Source organism: Lissotriton helveticus, chromosome 1_1 (assembly GCF_964261635.1).
Source record: "Lissotriton helveticus chromosome 1_1, aLisHel1.1, whole genome shotgun sequence".
Taxonomy (NCBI): domain Eukaryota; kingdom Metazoa; phylum Chordata; class Amphibia; order Caudata; family Salamandridae; genus Lissotriton; species Lissotriton helveticus.
Genome location: NC_136057.1, coordinates 1,021,216,636 through 1,021,235,802, shown reverse-complemented (window position 1 = coordinate 1,021,235,802; position 19,167 = coordinate 1,021,216,636).

Sequence of the window (19,167 nt, the reverse complement as noted above, 5' to 3'; positions counted from 1 at the left end):
GTATGGCGGACTGGGCCGGGGGAGCTGTTAAGGGCACCCCGGTGTCTGAAGGAGCAGGAAGTGCCTGATTTACAGGGACTGGCGGAGCGCGAACAGGATTTGCATATTCGGGGACTGTGTCGTCCAGATAGGACGAAATAAAAATATCAGCTGCGGTTGGTTTGTGACGTAGCTTGGTCGGAACTAATGGTGGCGGGAAATTACTGGATGCCTCTGGGGTCGCTTTTGGCAAACCTTCGGCAAGAAGAGGATACATACCCCTAATAAGGGCATGCCTCTGTCTGTCGGACTGTTCGGCTTTGACTTGTTCACCTATCTCGATTAATTCTCTTTCTTGGGCTCGTTCCTGGGATTCTCTACTTAACTCCGACTTTCTGACTTCCTTTTCGGTTCTTCTATGCGCTTCTTTACGCCATAACTCGATGGCATCTTTCTGTGACTGTCTGGCTTTCTTTTTCCATAATGCTTCTTCTACTCGCATGATACATTCGGCATCCCATGTACCCGATACGGGCCATCTATACTTTTCTTCTAACTGTTTGGTATACTCTACCCATAAATCTAGATACAATATGGCGCTTATGCCATGTTTCTGATACATAAAGTGACCTGGACTGTCCCTGGGCGGGACAGGAACTGCTTCTTCTAATAAACCCTTTCTAGTTTTTAACTGACGTAACTTGGAAAATATAGGCATGACTGAACTGTAATCTGGACACAATACAATACACAATAAAAACACGAAATCACATCACACTCATACCACAACATTAAAATACATGAAGAACATTATAAATAACAGTTCGAACAGAATATTACCTGGAATACTGAAAACAGAAACAGAACAGAATTTCTCGAGAACGGAACAGACTAGAATTACTGGATGCACTGCTATAACAGTACGGAACATACCGGTCCCATAAAGGGACGCATCAAGACCCGCATCCACCTAGGTGAACACTTCGTTTGTGAGTCTGGGCACCACCAACCCACGGACCAGGAGTCAATTTAGATTGGTCCTGTCTAGATACTACCCCAGCAATGGTACTCACCGGGCAGCACGGAACGGAAGGCCTCGGACGGGACTGGACTGCTACGACGACGAACTTCGGACTTCGGACTTCAGTTACGGGTGGGCCTCCGGATACCTCGGACCTTGGACTCTCGGCTTGGGCTCTGGTCGGGACTCGCCGCGTTCCTCCACCGTCTCGTTCGGATGCTGGACCGCCTCCTCCGTCTCCTCCGTGGGCCTGAGGGATACTTGAGCAGAAATATCTGCCACTGCGCAGAAGAGTTCCGTCACGACTGCAGAGGGTCAGGGGGTCGGCGTGGCTTCACCGACGCGTGGGGAAAGGGCAAGTCCCTATTCGGGCGCCATTATGTGGTATATAAATAAATAATACCGGATCTATTTTTGAATGAATGAATAACAGATAGCTCAATAAAATAAGAGTCAAGATTCGAGGTAGTAGGAGTTTCTGCAGGTTTATTACAGCATAAGGACAGGATCAGGACAACCTGCATAGAACAGGGGTAACAGGGCCCGGCAGCTGCCGGGGCTGGGTCAGGAATGAGCGCGCTAACTTTTAATAACAATACATGGACTTATATACATAGCGCAAACACATAGCATTACATTGCAGTAGGCGTAGCAGTGGGTGGAGCAGAAGGCGTGACGCGTAGCAGTCGCGAAAGATAACAGTAAAAAGAGGTGTAACTGGGAATATACTTAGGCATGTGATGAAAACGTAAAAGAATATGTCATGAATGGGCGGAAACTTTGGAGGGGGCTACCTAAGGAGCCGGGACCTCTAACCTAATGGTGCGCGTAAACTGGCAATGACGTATCACTAGGAGAAGCTGGGGGCTATGAACTCTGTGCTAGGAGCAGAGACTAAAGTCTGGAGGGTCGGAGCGACTTGTACCTAAACCCTATCTAGTATCTGATGTTTAGGGAACATGTTGATATAAACTAGAAGTCATGAGGGGAAAAGCTAACTGACTCTAAGACTGGAGCATGCATTATTCTACATGTAGTGCGTGATGAAGAATACTAAATGACCATTTAAATACAGTATTTCTCTAACATGGAGACGTATAGGCTAGACAATGACGGAAACTATTGATGCAGTTCAGTAGCTTAGGAATGCAGAGAAGGAGGACTGAACTGATAACTGGAACTATAACATACTTTTGGCAGACTCAGAGGCAGAGCCAAGCTGCACCGGGCACTGCGAGGCAGGAAGTAAGTGAAGGGTCGAGGATACAGGTGGGGGCTGTATCACTCCTTAGGGAGGACTTCAGGAGACAGGAGCTGAATCTGTGGTCCGGGCCCTTTTGAGGCCTAGAAACGGGGACTTTATAATGGAATAACGTGCACACTGAGAAACGTGGCAACGTAGCTTTACATAGGCCTGATATTCGTAGTATTCACGAGGACTGGAAACTGGCATACCAGAGGTGGACACAACTATAATTGCGTCTTTAATCGGACATGGGGAATAACATATGCATATTGGTCATGCACACATAACATATGATGGATGAGGCGTAGGGACACAGAACATGGCAAAATTTACTTTTCCACAATGCGCCAGCCAAGGTATGCCCCTTGGTGCAAAGTAGCGCATTGCGCTACTTTGCCTTACTTTAAGGGTACTTTCCAATGCAAATCAGGATTTGTGCTGGGAAGTAAATCCCACAACAACAGTGTACACGAGGTTTGTGTCACTTATGTATCGTACATCTGCCTCACAAACTGACAATTTAAAACAAAACACAGTGGTTGGGTTTGTCTATACTAATAAGAATGTATTCCTACCAAACAAAAGTCATTTTTAACAACCATAGAAAACGTAAAGATTGGGAAAGATTGAGAAAATGTAAAGGCTGAGAAAACAACATAAAGTTCTAAACCTATACCTTGCAGTTTGCATGCAGCTGTTTGATGATGGCCCAGAGCTCCTTGTGCCAAAAGGATTCTTAATTGCTTTAACAATCAGAGTAATATTGCCATTATTATTGTACCCTAAAAAATGCTGGGCACACAAAGGTCTCTGAAGAGTTTCCACAGACAGCTCAAGCATCTGAACGGCCAATGCATCACTCCAGCAAACCACCTCAATTCTGTCACTTCAGAGACCATGGTTGTTTTTCACAGGTGCCCCATATGCCAAGAATGACCTCTATTATGCCACTGACAGTATTTTACCATAGGTGCCAATTATGCCAAATATTACCTCCAGTATGCTAGTGCGAGTATTTTGCCATGGGTGTCACTATAAGAGAAGAACTTCTTTCAGTATTCATACTTACTCACTTACACTCACTGGCATGCACTCTCACTTAATCTCACTTATTCTCACTCTCTTAAACTCTCTGATACTCATTCTTATTCATTCATTCTCACCCTCTCACTTGTAGTCACTCCTACTGCACACCACTCATTCTCACTCCCTCCGTATCACGCACTGTCAATGACTTTCACTCACTTTCAGTCATACACATATGCTTACACATGCAAGGAGGCATGCATACTCACGCATATACATACTTTCTCACAGAAACACACTCTCCCATGTAAGGCTGCATACAACTAACACATTCTTTTACTTACAATAGCTGCCAGCGAAGGTGTAATTTCAGAGAACTGTGCTCCAATTCTCTATTAGTATAGTAAATGAGAAGTGGAAAAGAAGGGAGGACTGAGCTCCCACGCCCAATGGTTCTTGGCAGGTATTCTGCCTCTGAGGCCAAGGTTCACAAAGGCAGTGCCAGGTGTCGCAAGGACATGCCAGGATCATAGAGTAATCCACTGGTAATCCCTAAATGACTTCCATGTAAGTGACCCAGTGCAGGGCACTTGTTTGAAAGTGAAACATTAAGCAGAAGGAGCACAGATGGAAATACTCGCATCTACCTCCACCTTTACAACTCCCAGGGGATATTCTCAAGAACGTATGATAACCATCGCAAAAGTAACATAACGCAACCTTCAACATCACAGTCTATCGCAGGAAAATTACGCTGTGTTAACCAAGTATTCACAACACGGCGGCACCATACGATAGTCTCCAGATAACACGTCAAATGACCGCATTAAAACCAATGCCATGGTGCAAAAATGCAAAACACAAACGCAAAAAAAGCTGCGATGAGGCCAATCGCGATACAAAAATCAGCCAAAACCAGTGACAGGCCTGCAAATCACACGCGTCAGGCGGGAAAAATCACCATAAAAGTAGAAAAAACAAACAGACAAAGAAATGCCAAACAAAAGTGGAACACAATGGATGTTTCCGGAGCAAGTACGGAGGAGAACCAGAACCCAACAAGCCCCCGGAGGACCTAGCTGGGACCTCGGGTCAGGGAAGGCCAACGAGAGGAAGAGTAGGAAGAAGCGGTTCAGTGCGCAGGAAAACAGGATCCTGATAACGGAGGTGGTAGAACACCATCAACAACTGTTCGTCACCTCCACTGTGTCATTGGCAACCAAAAATGAACAATGGCAGTCCATCATGGACAAGGTGAATGCAGTGGGAGTGCTGAAGAGGACAATGAAAGAGGTCAAGAGACGCTGGATTGATGTCAAGCGCAAAACTAAGCTGAAACTCGCCAACAACCGGAAGGCAGCAATGCAGATTAGAGATGGGAGTCCTGCGCCACAGGAGGAGCTGGATGATATAGAGGAAATGGTGTCCATAGTCATCAGTGGGGAGACGGTGGCTGGAGTTCGGGGAAGGGACACTGCAGCACCAGGGTGAGTAACGACCAGGGACTGGGGGGATGGGGTGAGATGGGCACAACGGCACACATGCACAATTGAGCTGAGCACATCTGCGGACATACCATGCCCCAGACCCCCAAATCCCACCAAGAGACCTATGTACCCAAGTATGCATCATCTCAGCACTGTATAAGCACAGAAGTCAAAGGCACATCACATGAAATAGAGAAGGGGCAGCAAAATCAGAGCTGCAGGGGTGACTCCCCCAAAATGCAGCACACACACATAACATGTAGAGCACATCAACACTGACAACTATGTGGTACAAACTGCAACACGTCCACAACAGAACACAGGACACAACTGCTGCCGCATGGGTGTAGACACTGGCCAATCGCATTTGGCATTGCAGGGAAATGTGAGTTGATAATGTACAAATACAAAACACACACGTCTGTTGTTGAAATGTCCACTGTCCCCCATCACATAGGCAGCTCCTCCCAAACAGCCACAATGTACTCATTCATGCAGTCTGTATGAAAACATGTACAATGCGACAACATACTTGTGAACACATTGTTAAACTGCATCTCCCCTTCACATTGCAGAGGGAGAATTAACACCTCCTGCAGAGCAGCCCGACCCTCTCTTCTCTGATGATGAAGAGGACCACCACAGCTTCGACTCCGACGCCCTCCAGGAGTTAATTGACAGCCTCTACAGCCCACCTCCAGGAGCAGGGCAGCCCTGCTGCAACGAGGAGACACCACCCCCTGCACAGACCAAACAGCAGGCAGCACCCACCCCCATGGCTGCTTCCCAGGACCCCCACGAAGAGCAAATGGCCTTCCAACGCCATGTGTTGGGGTGCCAGGAGAAGCTGGCTGAACAGGTGCGGGTGGGCTTTGACCCCATGGCAGACAAACTAGATGCCATATGTGGGTGTCTAAGTCCTATCAGGGACAACTCACGGTCCCTAACGGACACCCCCAGCCCGCTCCATGCTCTCCAACGTACCATGGCTGACATCGCTGGAGCCCTGACTCAGAGAATTGAACAACTGTCCAGTCAGAGTGGCTCTAGCAATGTCACACAGGAGTTTGGAAACATGCGGAGGTTAATGGAGACCATGGGGCGGGCGAATGTGGAAAGAGCGGCTGCCACGGCTGCACACCAGCGAGTGGTAGCTGGGTTCCTCAATGACCTCAAAACCATCCTCATGGCATTGCTGCCACAAGGCCTTGCACTGATGCATGCTGCTGCTACCACTATATCCACATCTCCGCCCCCTGAAGTGTCAGTGCCATACAGTGTGGCAGACATTCCACCTCCGGCCCCTGAGGTGTCACTGCCACACAGTGCACCCACATGTGAGGCACATGAAACAGCAGAGGACGAAGATGCGGACGATTCTGCCTTCATGGTATAAAGGACACAGTAGCATTCATCTCAGCCATTATTTCTGCTTGGTTCTGCTCTCTGCATCATCACCTTCCACTGTCCCCCGATGCACTCTGCGACACTCACCTTGGACCGCGACATGGACTGCCATATTCTGTTAGATCGCCAATGACACAGCAATCAGACTGCGGACTGAACTCTTCTCCTATGTTTGGACTTGTCATTCCCTGAAGGACTCTGGCTGGCTGTCCACGTGCCAACATCGTCACATGGGGTTTGCACGACCCTGTACTGCCCCAGATGCAACACTCCACTGAATGTGCAATAAACATCCCTAATCACACAGATGTGTCGTGTCTATGGTCTTTCAATTTTGGAAGTATGGATGCATGTAGGCTGAGTGAATTCCTCTTACGTACATATGGCACATGTCGTTGGACTTGGGTCACAGGGTGAAACATTGCTGAATGCGGTCGGGGTAGCGCAGACCAAACAACACACATTAGTTACTTCCTTGTCCAGCCCCATACGGAGCAACGTCCAGAGCCCTGGGTTCATTGCTCAAACCCTTTTGCTGGACTGGCAAATGCCAGGCCAGCCCACTCCGCTTATGCTCACAGGGGGGGACGTCAACGCTACATGTCCCAGGTCTACCTTGTAGTGATCTGCCGATCACAGGTCTACTTGTCAGCATGCGACAGACACTCCCTCATGGCTGGTTTACACCCACACCACACCCATCCAGCACACGCGTCACAGGACATGTGACCCTGCCAATAAAAAGGGCCGGGAGCACGTGCTTGACACCATTTCCAACCTCTCTCTGGGTGTATCCGTGTGGTGTTCATGTAGGCATGAGGACCCGGGGCCCTGCAACATCACATTCCCCCGGCCCGCAGGTGACATGATGGCGTCCGCACCACGATACCCAATCATAGAGGGTCCATGACTTGCAGGGCACAGACTTGGTGGCACCGGATACACTGCAGCCGCCACAGGCACACCGCCACGGGACGGAGACATTCGGTGCACTGAGGTAGGGGCACCTTAAGTGCCGAGAGGGTCTTCAGCCTGCGATGATGCCCCATCCTGGCAGTCTGGACTGCTCAGGACTTGTGTGCCCTGCTGGACCGCAATGTAGGCAAGAGCCAGTGGACAGCACGGGCCTACCTCCACGTGGCATTGCCTCCTGGTTCACAGCATTAGTGGCACCTCAAGGGCTGAGCGGAAGTGCAGCCTGCGATAATGCCGGGTGCATTGATATGTCCACTGCCATGGTGAAATAAAGATCCAGAATCAAAAGTGAGACCTTGTGGCCTGCGGAGCGGGCTGCATTATTTGGAAGGTGCCATGTCCGCGGGCCATGGGCTTGGGGCTTGCACCAGCATGTGGTGGGCCCTCATTGCGACACACCGGTGGCGGAAGGTGAGCAGTGAGGCCTGAGTGCGCAGGGATGGGCATGCACCGCTGGGCAGTGGGAAGGGCTGGGGTGCATCTGCCTTGATGCGCAGGGGCAGACAGGCAATGATGTTGTGTGCAATTATATGTACTTTGTCATTCATGTATCTGGACTCTGTTTCAGATGATGGATCTGTTTCAGATGTGGGACCTGGTGAACTGCACTACACACCGGCACATGCTTGGAGACACACCGGTGTCAGCAGGTGAGCAGTAACGCCTGGGTGCACAGTGTAGGAAGTCTCTCTCCCTGTCCATCTCTTTTGTCATCTGAGTCTCCCTCCCCCTCTTTGTCAGTCCTTCTCTCACTCCCCCTTCTCTCCGTCTTTCTCTATCTCCCCCTTTCTGTGCCTCTTGCTCTCTCTCCTCCTCTGTGTCTTTCTCTCTCTCCCCTCTGTCCATCTTTTTCTCTCTCCCTCTCTTTCTCTCTCTCTCTGTTTCTCTCTCTCTCCTTCGCTCTCTCTCTGTCCTTTGATGAGCGCAAGTCACGCCTTCTCATCTGGATTTTTGTCTTGCAGGCTGTGACCTACAAATTTTCCCGAAGAGAGCCGCCATGTGTCTTCATTTCTGTTCTAAGTTTATTTCAATAAGTTAACAATTGTTAATTCGAAGGTGAATGTGAGATGCTCATTTTTGTGATGACACATGCATGTCATCAAATGTGATTGTGCGACATCAGGCTGATTATTTGGTACGTATTTTGTGTAGTTGATATAGCATTCCTTTGACCGGGGGGGGGGGGTCCTGGGGGTGGTGGCGGTGGGTGTTGTGGCCCTGTTGGGGCTCCCAGCTGCATGATTGCTGGATCCATGGCATCTGTTGCCCTTCAGGTGTGCCTCTGGCCTGGGTTCCCTTTTGTAGTGCAGGTTGTCGTCTGACTTTACACCAGGTCAGAGCAGGTGTTAATTTGCTGCTGCTAACGCGCCTTATCGCATGTTTTGTGTTCTTAACGCCTATCTGTCCCGTCGTTGAGAATGTTGCGGAGTGGTGTTGTCGCGGCTTTTGGCACTGGAATGCTTACTCTGCATCTCATTAGCGATAGTTCCAGGGGTCATCTGTGGCGATGTTTTCTGTGGCTGCTATCGCAGGTAAACTGGTGTTATGGGATGTTAACACCAGCTTGTGATTGGAGCGAAAAAAGTTTCGTCACTTTGGCTGCGATAAAGTGCTGTCAACTCCGCGATAAGTCCTTGAGAATATGTCCCTCATTATCTGAATCCGTTCATGTTGGTTTCACTCACCTCTACCCCTATCCTTTATACATGCTTGTTGCCACCTCCTCTATAAGGCTATCCTTTACTATTTAAGTATTTTCTTCTTACTTTATGTTCTCACATTCCTGGTTCATGTCTCACTCCTCTTCATTTGTATTTCATTGTTTTCCACCAATCTTCCACCTCTCTGTCATCTCTCTTTCCCCTTCCACCTCCCCTCTTAAACTTTTGCCCCCCTGTCCTTTTTGTCTCATATCCTTATCCGTCTTGCATTAGATAGTTCCAGCTCTCCCCTTACTCTGTTAGCTGACTGCTCTTGTTTGGTCACTTGTGTATGTTCTCTGTGCTATTTGTTGACCTCTCTCTTATTCTTACTATCCTTTTTGCTGCTATCTTTCTTTTTCATATTCATTTGCTAAAGTGCTTAATATGTCAAATAAAAAAAGCTTCTCATTGGACTACTGCAGCTTGCACAACCCAATGCCCCTGCCTCGGCTGTCAATGACAGTACCAATAAAACTACCAAGCATCACATTCCTCTAAGTGTAAAAATTCAAACTATTCTAGGTCCCCAAAGCTATAATAATGACTTAGGTGGCTGGTATTAGTCATTGTTAATACTACAAAAATTCCCACACGACCTATATACTTTTCATAATATACATGCTTTACATAAGTTTACTTTGTTCATGCACACAATCACAATAGAACCGCTGGATTTCATTATTCATTTTATTATTTCATCATTCTTATATTTATCATTTGTAGTTCTTATAACTTCATCCTTTTTTTTATTAATTCATTTTTCATTTCTTAAAAATATTTTCGTCTTTGTTGGGGTATTTATAATTTTATGAAAATTACATATTCAACCAAATACACAGAATTTATTACAAAAGGAGAAAGAAACCCTGGAATCTACAAACACAAAAAATAAAAAATACAATACTAATCATTCATTCACATTCATTCAAATTTGAATTCCCTGTTACTACTTTTACTGTTGCATACTGCTGCACGGCTTGAAGGAACATAAGTCTCCTCAATTCCCTAACTTAAATCTCAGCAGTCAGAAAATCAGAAAGCGGGCTATAGAACGTAAAAGGATTTGAAGGCCAACAAAATACAATGAGAGGAGGCAAGAACTAAGGAATGCAAGATGAGGCAGAAACAGAAAGAATGGAAAAATAAAGGGAAAAACACGAGTGAAAGTAACTAACAAAGGAAAATAGCAGGAAATCAGTGCTTCATTTAAGCCAGTGGTTTATGGTGCTCAGCACCACACTTAATTGTCAACACCGGCACTTATGACAGTCTGTCACATGGTGGAGCTGTTAGAAATACACAACCACAGTTATTAAATTAATATGCATTAACAATGACTAATGAAGATACATTTAGGAGGGGACCCCTCTGACGTTGATTTAAGGTCACAATAGAACCACTGGATTTCATTATTAATTTTATTATTTCATCATTCTTATATTTATCATTTGTATTTCTTATAACTTCATCCTTTTTTTTATTAATTCATTTTTCATTTCTTAAAACTATCTTCGTCTTTTTTTGGGTATTTATAATTTTATGAAAAGTACATATTCAACCAAATACACAGAATTTATTACAAAAGGAGAAAGAAACCCTGGAATATACAAACACAAAAAATAAAAAATACAATACCAATCATTCATTAACATTCATTCAAATTTGAATGAATGTGAATGAATGATTGGTATTGTATTTTTTATTTTTTGTGTTTGTAGATTCCAGGGTTTCTTTCTCCTTTTGTAATAAATTCTGTGTATTTGGTTGAATGTGAATGAATGATTGGTAGTGTATTTTTTATTTTTTGTGTTTGTATATTCCAGGGTTTCTTTCTCCTTTTGTAATAAATTCTGTGTATTTGGTTGAATATGTACTTTTCATAAAATTATAAATACCCAAAAAAAGACGAAGATAGTTTTAAGAAATGAAAAATGAATTAATAAAAAAAAGGATGAAGTTATAAGAAATACAAATGATAAATATAAGAATGATGAAATAATAAAATTAATAATGAAATCCAGTGGTTCTATTGTGACCTTAAATCAACGTCAGAGGGGTCCCCTCCTATATGTATCTTCATTAGTCATTGTTAATGCATATTAATTTAATAACTGTGGTTGTGTATTTCTAACAGCGCCACCATGTGACAGACTGTCATAAGTGCCGGTGTTGACAATTAAGTGTGGTGCTGAGCACTATAAACCACTGGCTTAAATGAAGCACTGATTTCCTGCTATTTTCCTTTGTTAGTTACTTTCACTCGTGTTTTTCCCTTTATTTTTCCATTCTTTCTGTTTCTGCCTCATCTTGCATTCCTTAGTTCTTTCCTCCTCTCATTGTATTTTTTTGGCCTTCAATTCCTTTTACGTTCTATAGCCCGCTTTCTGATTTTCTGACTGCTGAGATTGAAGTTAGGGAATTGAGGAGACTTATGTTCCTTCAAGCCGTGCAGCAGTATGCAACAGTAAAAGTAGTAACAGGGAATTTTCCTATGTTAATTAAAAATTCATATCGCAAAGGTGCATGTTACCCAACTAAAAAAAATGAGTACCGTGCAGGTAGCATGATTGCAAACTTCAAACACACACAACAGCTACAGCTGAACAGCAGTACCAGGGTTCCTAACAAAAATAATAGGTCCAGCAAAGACATAACCAGTGCAAGGTTGCTTGCACTATTAACAACATACGGGGCTGCCCTAAAAGCTTTCCCAATGCAGAGCAATAACTGTACAGACAGGAGCTATGCAAGCTTCCTTCACACACAGTGCAAGCACACCATGAGTAGCAACAGTGCACGTTTCACTCACAGCATGGGGAGAAGCTGTCGCATAACTGGTGCAGCACAGTGGGCAGCAGTCCAAGCCCCCCCCCGAAAAAGTGTACAGCCTGGCACAAGTTAGGAAATCTTCTAAAGAGCAAAACATGAAAATGATTTAAATCAGCTGCAGTAGTCACATGAAAGGAGGGAAGGAGCAGTGCAAGCCTCCCTCACAATTCACAGATAGCTTGGGCAGCAGCTATGGACATGTGGGGACTGACTATTGCCTTTTATAGCCCACATACACCGAGAGGGTCCCCTTCCAGAGCTCGAGAGTATGCTCTGTAATACACAACTAGTCCTAGATAGTGCTCCAGTCTTTGCATTAAATGATCACGTGCAGGATATTATTCCGGATACACTTGGCTGTGGGGTGTTTGTCTTTATTGGGGAGTCCCAATAAAGACAAACACCCCACATACCCCACTGTCTCCCCAGACTCGCCTTTCAATACCCTCTGGTAAGGCGCTGAATATAGTTTCATGGAATGTGGTTGGAATAAGGGGATAACTCAATAACCCTCACTGGCTTGACATCATCAACCATCATGAAATTTGTTTACTTCAGGAAACCTGGAGCCTGACCTCCACATTTATACCGGGATTCATGACTTTCCATAGACCGGCCATTCCATCCAAACATGGACGGTTATCTGGTGGGTTGCTTATCCTAATTAAAATCTCACTCAACTGCGATTGTAAGGAATTGGACACTAACAGCCCTGACATTGTAGGGGTAAGACTAAACAATGGCAAAGTAAAGCCTATTGACATTTACAATGTGTTTGCCAGAAGTGCAGGAGGAGGTAGCTCTCCAAATTTGTTTGCCCTGGGTCAACTATTGGAAGCTAGATAGGATGGTCAACCCCTAATCGTCGGTGGTGACTTTAATGTGACATTCGAACCACTAGACTGGGCAGAGTCCCATGACGTGAGTGAGGAGGACAAAGCATGGATGGTGCCACCTCTGGAAATTACCCCTATTAAAAAATGGGCAAAAGCAGCATTACGGCTGAATGCTATTACACTAGAACACAGGCTAAGAGCAAGAACTAGCTCCAACAAAGGAGGAGGGACGACCTTCAGTGGACCGAAAGGGGAGAGTAGGATTTACTATCTCCTCGTAGATCATGCATTATGGCCCCTGGTACAGGACATGGCTATTATCCTGCCCTGTGACAGCGACCATAATCCTCTTAGCTTGATTGTCGATCCCCCATGGGGTGAGAGGACGAAGGTTGGACCGACACCATTGAGTACCTAGGAAGTAATCCCCTCCAATAACAAACGTCGGCTAAAATGGCCTGCGTTATGGCAGATGAAACTAAGACTAGACAGATTACAAATGACCTAGAAAAGCACCTAGAGACAATGGGTGCTGAGCCCGACGATTTGTCCAAAACATTTGCTTGCAGTAGCTCACCAAAAGACTTCTTTGTCCATGTGACCAGTTTTTTTCGTGTCCATGTCCACAAGACTGTGCTAAAACAGGGTAGACCATTGGGCTCCAATGTATGGTTCAATAGGGAATGTAGAGTGGCGGGAGGGAGACTGTCCATAGCTATTAGAAATAGGGACGCACCAAGTATTCGCAAAGCCAGGAAAGAATGTAAACAAGCTCAGGCTAAAGCGAAGAGAGAATGGGATGAAAGGAGATGGGAAGATCTTGGGGAGGCCATCTGCCATCCAGATAGTAGGAAGTTTTAAACCCTTTTGTGCAAAAGTAACTTCGAAAGATCGCCCCCTTTGGCCAATAATATTCCAGCTGTTGAATGTCACAAACATTTCAGCGACCTCTATTCTCCCATTGGAACACATGATAGACATCAGATGTTTCAGGACATAGGCTACCCAACGCATACCCTTTCATTCTCTAGAAAGGAAATGTTGTCCTCCCTGGATGCAATTGTACCTGCGAAAGCCCCAGGCCCAGTTGGCATTCCCAGGTGACCTCTCTCATGCAGACAGGGAAAATTGGGATACATATTTTATGTTATTGGCCAACAACATAGCTGGAGGGTGGAGGATCCCCGACTCGTGGAAAGGGACTGAAGTAGTGCCCATCTTTAAGAAAGGGGACAGGTCGATGCCTTCTAACTACCATCTGATCAGCTTGATAGACTGTGCCCAAAAGGTCTTCTGTCGTTCAGTTCTGGCTAAAATCCAGGACTGGATAGATGATAATGACATCCTCTCTCCACTCCAAGCAGGATTCCGGCGGAGCACCAGCACAATGGATCAAGTATTTTGTTTTGTTATGTTATACTGGAAGGTTGTTGTCTTGGGCAAGGGGAGTCTATACCTTGCCTACATTGATTTAAAAAACACATTCTACCTTGTACCCAGGGGCTCATTATGGCGGGTGCTTAGGATATGGGAATGCCTTTAGAGATCCTGGAAATATTAGTTAGGTTACATAATGGAAACCATGCCCGGGTGAGTTGGGGAAATCAGGGACAACTCACCGAGCCCATCACGATCCAGCGGGGGGTCCGCCAAGGAGGTGTATTGGCTCCAACACTTTTTCCCTGTACATTAACCAGGTAGCAGACCTTTTGTGCACCCTACCAGCTGATGTACCATCTCTGGCCAACCAAAAAATTGCTACACTGCTATTTGCCAACGATACCCTACTGGTTTCCAAAACTTCCATGGGTCTTCAAAAACTCTCAAAGCATTTTAAGGCATTTTGCGAGGAGAGGGGCTTGGTTGTTAACACCACCAAAACCAAGCAAATGATGTCTAACTCACACAAATATTTCAAGGGGAACATACTTCTCGATAATGTCTCGCTTGAGAGGGTTAGCTCCTTCGATTACTTGGGTATTAAATTGTTGGAAGGAATGGCTTGGAAGAGACATTTAGAGAAGGCTTCATTGAAATGTACCCATCTTACAGGGGCTCTGAGGAGGGAGCATTGCTTGTTGTATACCAGGTCTGTAGCTCCTGCTCTTAAATTGTACAACTGCAAGGCCATGACTAGTGCCCTTTATGGGGCGGAGATGTGTAGAACAGCACCCTCTAATGAGCTCGTAGCTGTGGAAAACAAGTTCCTGAGGGACCTGAAATCTCTTCCCCTAAGTACACTCCTTCTCCCTCTTAAGCTTGATCTGGGTATTAAATCCATTAACGATCTTTTAAGGCTTCGCCCATTGTTGTTTTTGGCATAGATTAGCCTCCACCCCTGATTTAGCACATTATGCAGCTGCTTTTCGTGAGGTCTCTAATTTGGACACCGCAAATAAAATTGGCTGGATTAAACAAGTAAACAGCCTACGGTCTAGTATTGGTTTGCCAACTCAGGCTAACAGTCATCCACTTTCATACTCAAGCAAAGTAAAACTTCTGTTTTGGGCTTGGGTTGACGAGAATAACCTTCGAAAAAGCCAACCTGGCAGACTTACAGATGCTTTCACTGATCTGAAATGTATTTGCCATTTAGAAAGCTAGATATGATTAAGGTGCCAGCCGATAGGAAGCTATACATACAGTTTAGACACAGCAGCTTACCAATTGATACTTTTACTAATTCCTGGCAGAATAATAAACCCCAACCTAAGGGCTGTCCTTCCTGTCCATGTCCACATTAATCCATCGGGCATGTATTTTTTGCCTGTAAAGCATATGCGAAGCCAAGAAGCAAATGGCTAGCATCTGTGTGTAGACAATTAGGGACCCAACGCTCTAAAGAGGCCCTACGTATTTTAAAATCAGATGCCAGACCCCTTTTTGCCTGTGCCACTGCAACATTTATAGGCCATTTCTGGGTGATTAGAAGGCGGTCACAGCTATCAGGGTCGATTGGTATGAATAGATAAAACAAGTTGTGCTGACCAATGAAGACTGTATTGACCAATTACCGCTGCTATTTTTATATTTATAAACAACTGTTTTTATGGTTGTTTTTATTGCATCCTCTTTTAATTATTGTGACTAGTGTTAGTACCTTGTTTTTAGATAAGGGGCAATCCTCTCTTCTCCTCATTGTGTGGGCTATTAACTCGAAAATCGATTTACACTAATCTTGATGATGCACTTGCACTTTAGCCCCACAATCATGTTAGAGAGACCAAAGTCATGAATTGTGTGGAATTGTTTACTTACATGATGTCAATGTCATTTTTATTATGTCAACTCGAGCGCTTTTATTCCTCATTTGCACATTTGTCTTCTGAAACGCTCTTTTAGTCTAAAATGACACACTCGTGATTTGTATGATAGCTTCTTTTATGGTTTGTCAAACCGAAATAAAGAACAAAGCTGTGTGTGACTATTGGATTATGAGGATGAACACCGAGTGGGCCATGCGCTTTAAGAGGCGTTGCGGCTACTCAGATACTGGTTTACGGTCTCTGCCTTCCTAGTTCAGGACAGCTTCACAAAAGCGATTCGCGTTCTATCCTTAAAAGCATTTCTAAAATGTAAAAGCCCCTATATCACTGCTTAGTAGGACACTTTGTGTGCGTATGTGTCTCTCTCCGAGTCACATTGTAAATAAAGTCTGCCCCTTTCAGACACCGGTTCATACCTCATGTTCACATTACGGAGGGACAGCTATTTGAATGACGTCCCTCCACGCCACTCGAGGCACGTTCAGCCTGGGCCGCATGAGGGGCCTGTGACTCTCTCTGAAAACAGGAAGTGTACCCGAGGAGCAGGGTAAGCCTACATCACAAAACAGGGAGAGCCCGAGCAACAATGAACGGGTAGGTGTGCACAGCTTCGAGGTGTCATCATGCCATGAGTGACATCTCCAGACACAGGTGCACAATTATGCAAAAGCTTTGTGCAAACAAAGATTTCTAATTGCATGAGTTCCAGAAAGAACAGAGATGTTGTCTAAAAAGCTAGGGTTTGTTGAATCATTCAACAAGCCCTAGCTTTTTAGACAACATCTCTGTTCTTTCTGGAACTCATGCAATTACGGGTTTGACATTGTTGTTGTGTGCGCACTCACCTAGCTATCAAGTCCCACGGTGTGATATGGGATACATTCAACTTGAATGTATCCCATATCACACCGTGGGACTTGATAGCTAGGTGAGTGCGCACACAACAACAATGTCAAACCCGACAGTCAATAATTCATAAATGGGATAAATAATCTGTGACGATCTCGGACTAGCCAAAGTCAACAATGCATGTTTTAATGCATATTTGGAATCTGTTATTTGTGCTGTGAGCTGTACTCTAAAGGTTTCTGGGATATCTGCATATTCTTTTTAAAGATAGTTTACTTTAAAGTAATTTTAATGATGTACACAATACTGGAAGATAGGTCTACCTGTGAAAAAGGATGGACGTTGTTATTGTAGTCCTGACATTTAAATAAGTAGGCTGAGATTGCTGTCTCAACAGATTTGGAGTAAGATTGTGCACAGAATGTACTCCTGGACCCACAGATACTGGGACAGATCATAAGCAAATTTTGCTTGTATCGCCAAAGAAGCAGCGAAGATTGTGATTTAAACTCATTTAGATTAACAGAGACAGACGCATCGCAGTGAAACAGGATGAAAAAGAGAGAAAGGGAGACAGAGCGAAAGAGGCAGGGAAAGAGACAGTGAGAGGGAGTTTGCGGTGGCGGCCCCCCCATTAGGGCGAAGGAGCATCGCCCCCCTGCTGCCAGTGCACCAAAATGAATTACCATTTTATTTTTCACTGCTCCCAGCCTGAGCGTTTTTTTTGGACAAGGTTGCTGCTCAATGGCAGCAGGGGAGAGGTGCTCACTCCACCTTTTTACATTGTGCTTGTCTCTTTTGCCAGCCGTCTTCCAGTCCAGAGGTAAGGCAACTTTCAGAAGCCCTGTAGCCCTCCCTTCCAATGGAACAAAGGTCACAGGATAGTGACCCTCTCTGTTGTCAGCCACCACAACCTGGTGGAATGCATGGGGAATTACCTCCTCTGGGGAAACCAATTGACTCCTTACCATAGTCATATTGACTCCTGTATCCCTTAGAGCCTCAACCTACTGCCCATTGAAGGCGACATTGCCTATGCTTAATAGTATTTGAGGGCACACGGATCTTTGGAACATCTCGTTGTCATCAAGGGACAATAGGATAACCCAAAAAAACTCCCCCTTAACTGGGACAAACTCCTCCCCCAGCACTACACTTGCCACCCTTGGAATTGTACCTCCAGTGGGAGGCTGTGCTCATTTTGGTCACTTGCAATCCCCCTAATTGAGTCCATACTCACCGCACTCATAGCACTTGGGAGTTCAGGGCTACTGAGTTTTGTAAGGGTCGTTTTTCTTCTGGTGGCCAGATTGGGAATGAGAACCTGACCATTTCTCCTGGTAGTTATTTTGTGGCCAAAAGAACTCATTTTAATCTCTCTTCTTCTTCTGATGGGAACCCTGACCACCCTTTTGGGAGTTCCTCCATAAACCATTTTGAACACTCTGGCACTGACCCCAATGTCAGCCTCCTCAGCAAGCTTCATGGAATCAGTAAGCTTGCTATCAACCTGGTGTTGACCAGCTCTGGAAAACAAGTATCAAGAATGTGCTCCTTTAAATACAAACAAGTTGTACAATCCTTCATAATCATCTAATTTGCTGCCCCTCATCCAGCCCTTCAATTCCTTACCAACATAATCCAAAACATCCTCCTATATTTGTGTAGGCAGTTTGTGACTTGTCCTGAACCTTTATCTGCACTTCTCAGGGCTCAGCCCAAACTTATTGACTAAAATGGCCTTCATGGCAGTGTAGTTGGTCTGATCCCCCACTCTAATATAAGGAGTGTGTCCCTCCCCACTGTGGAGATGTACCGTTAGAGATTACACCCCCTGAGCTCTTCTGGGACCCTGTGTACCTTCTAAGTCTCCTCATAGGCTGTCAACAATCTATGTTACCCCCCACATTATAACTGGGCATCACATCTGTACAGATGTGAATTCTGGACTCATGTGTAGACATTGCAGGTATGCTGCCACCAATATTGTTGTCCCTGGACCGCAATTGGAAGGCTTTAATATCCAGCTTTCTGGGGCTCACCTCATGCTCCATCTTCCTTTCTCCATGGCCAGCCTCTTCTAATCAAGAGCTTGCTCCTTCTCTAATATCAATTCTTGCAAGCTCAAGTTTCAGCTCCCTCTCCTCTCCTCCAGTTCTGCTGGTGGCAGGCTCCTTGATGAAACACTGCTGCCTGGTCAAGAGTGGACTCGCAGTCCTAGAAGGAGATTTCTAACCCCCTCAATAGGCAACATGACAAGACCCTCAGTGAGGTCCTGCTTTGAACTCTCTTCAGACTCAGATCCCTCTTACTCATCTTCCTCTCTATAGTGGTGGGCTGCTGCCCATCCTATTAAGGCTTTCTGAAGCTCTGCCTTCTTGGCACTTTCCTTATGAAACACCCTTCTTTCCTGGCAGATCAGCTTGAGCTGGGCCTCTGTGTATGTATCCAGATTGGCCAGCTCAAATTCCATGAGCCAGGAAGGCCCACAGACACAGCAGAAACAATGGAACTTGGGTAAAAATGTGTACTATATGGTATTG